Consider the following 2,031-nt stretch of genomic DNA (forward strand, 5'->3'; position numbering starts at 1 on the left):
GTGAACCTCAGAACAAGGACTAAAAAAAAAAAAACCAAATAGGTATAGTAGGAAATATAGGACATAAAATAGAGTACTAAGAAAAACTCTACTTATCCAAAAGATAGGAAAAATAAAATTAAAGAATCAAAGAAAATATAGGAAAATTGGAAACAAATAGCAGTATTATAGATTAACACCCAACCATATTGATAATTATATTCAGTGTGATTTTCCTTTTAGACTGAGTAAAAAAGCAAGAGATAACTAAATACTACTTACGTGATAGAAAATTTTACTATAAAGACACATTTAGGTTAAACGTAAAAGGAAGAAAAATATTCTATGCAAAGATTAATCATATATAAACTGGAGAGGATATGTTAATGTCAGACAACGTAGACTTCATTCAAAGAATATTATCAGAGATGAAGAGGGATATTTAATAATAGAGCAATACATGAAGAGGAAAGAGCTGTCTTGAATGTATTTAATATGCATTTCATAGCAGAACTTCAAAGCGCATGAAGCAAAACCCGACAGTACTAAAAAAATAGCTAAATCTACAATTATAATTTAGACATTTCTACAATTACAATTTAGAGATTTCAATAATCCTTTCTCAATAATTGGCCAAAAGAACAGATAGAAAGTTAACAAGAATATACAAGACATGAACAACTTCGACCTAATTACTGTCTATAGAATTCCACATCTAACAATTACAGAATACACTTTATTTTTAAGTGCTCATAGAATATTGACCTAGGTAGACCATTATTTGGCTATAAAATAAGTCTCCGTAAATTTAAAAGTATTGAACTCATTCGGAATGTGTTCTCTGATGACAACAATTAAATTAGAAATCAATATAAAAAAGATAGTTGGAAAATCCTATATATTTAGATATTAAATAACATACTTCTAAATAAACCATAGGTCAAATAAGAAATCAAAGAGAATTTAGAAAATATTTTAAATCTAATGATAAGTAAAATATGACATGAAAATATGTGGAATGAATCCAATACACTGCTTAGAGAGAAAATTATAGTTTTAAATGGTTCTATTGGACAAGAAGAATGTCTGAAATCAACCATCTAAGCTTCCACTGGTTTCTACTCTCATTTTCTTCCTTCGATTACTTTCTAAGTAACTAGAAAAAGAACAGTGAATTAGACCAAAGGAAGAAAATGAGAGTAGAAACCAGTGAAATATTATAATAGAAAACATTAAAGAAACAAATAAAGCCAAAGCTGTTCTTTTTGAAAAGATCAATAAAGTGGATAAATGACTAATCAAGAAAAAAGGGAGAAGACAAATTGTCAATATCAGGAATTAAAGAGAGGACATGACTACAGATCCTACAGACCCTAAAAGGATAATAATGGAATATAATGAACAGTCTATGCCAATAAATGTACAACTTGAATGGACTAATTCTTTGAAAATTATAAATTATGAAAACTGAAACAAGAAAAAATGGAAAATTTGAATAGCCTAATATCTTTAAAAAATTCAACTGATAATTTAAAAGCTTTTCGGATGATAATTCACTGGTGGATTCTATTAAACAGTTAATGAATAAACAATATCAATCCTACGCAAACTCTTTAAGAAAATAATTTGTTTTTTTGAAGCCAGCCTTACTCTGATACCAAACTAGACAGAAACATTAAAAAAAAACAAAAAACAAAACAAAACAAAACAAAACACAAGAAACCGTTGTTCCTCATGAATATATTTGCAAAATCTTGACCAAGATATCAACAGGTACAATTTAGCACTATATAAAAGGAGAATACACATAAGCCAGTGGGGTTATGCAAAACATAAGGTGGGTTTAACATTTTAACATCAATCAAAGTAATTCACCATATTAACAGAGTATCGGAGAAAAACAATATGATTATCTCAGTAGATGCAGCAGTAGCATTTGATAAAATTCGGTACCTATTATTGATTTTAAAAGGTCAGCAAACTGGGAATAGAAAGGAACCTTCTCAACATGATAAAAAGCATCTATGAGAAACCTACAGCAAACATGCTTAA

The 2,031-nt window shown here is 28.5% G+C and overlaps 1 long non-coding RNA gene across 1 annotated transcript in view; it reads left to right on the forward strand.

Annotated features, from left to right (window-relative positions):
* The window catches only part of LOC111741244, a 13,346-nt gene extending 11,315 nt beyond the window's left edge, over positions 1 to 2,031 (forward strand). Inside the window, exon 3 of the long non-coding RNA XR_002780935.1 lies at positions 1,952 to 2,031. This is a non-coding gene — a long non-coding RNA (uncharacterized LOC111741244). The remainder of the gene's footprint in view (positions 1 to 1,951) is intronic.

This window comes from Pteropus vampyrus, unplaced genomic scaffold (genome assembly GCF_000151845.1).
Source record: "Pteropus vampyrus isolate Shadow unplaced genomic scaffold, Pvam_2.0 Scaffold75, whole genome shotgun sequence".
Classification (NCBI taxonomy): domain Eukaryota; kingdom Metazoa; phylum Chordata; class Mammalia; order Chiroptera; family Pteropodidae; genus Pteropus; species Pteropus vampyrus.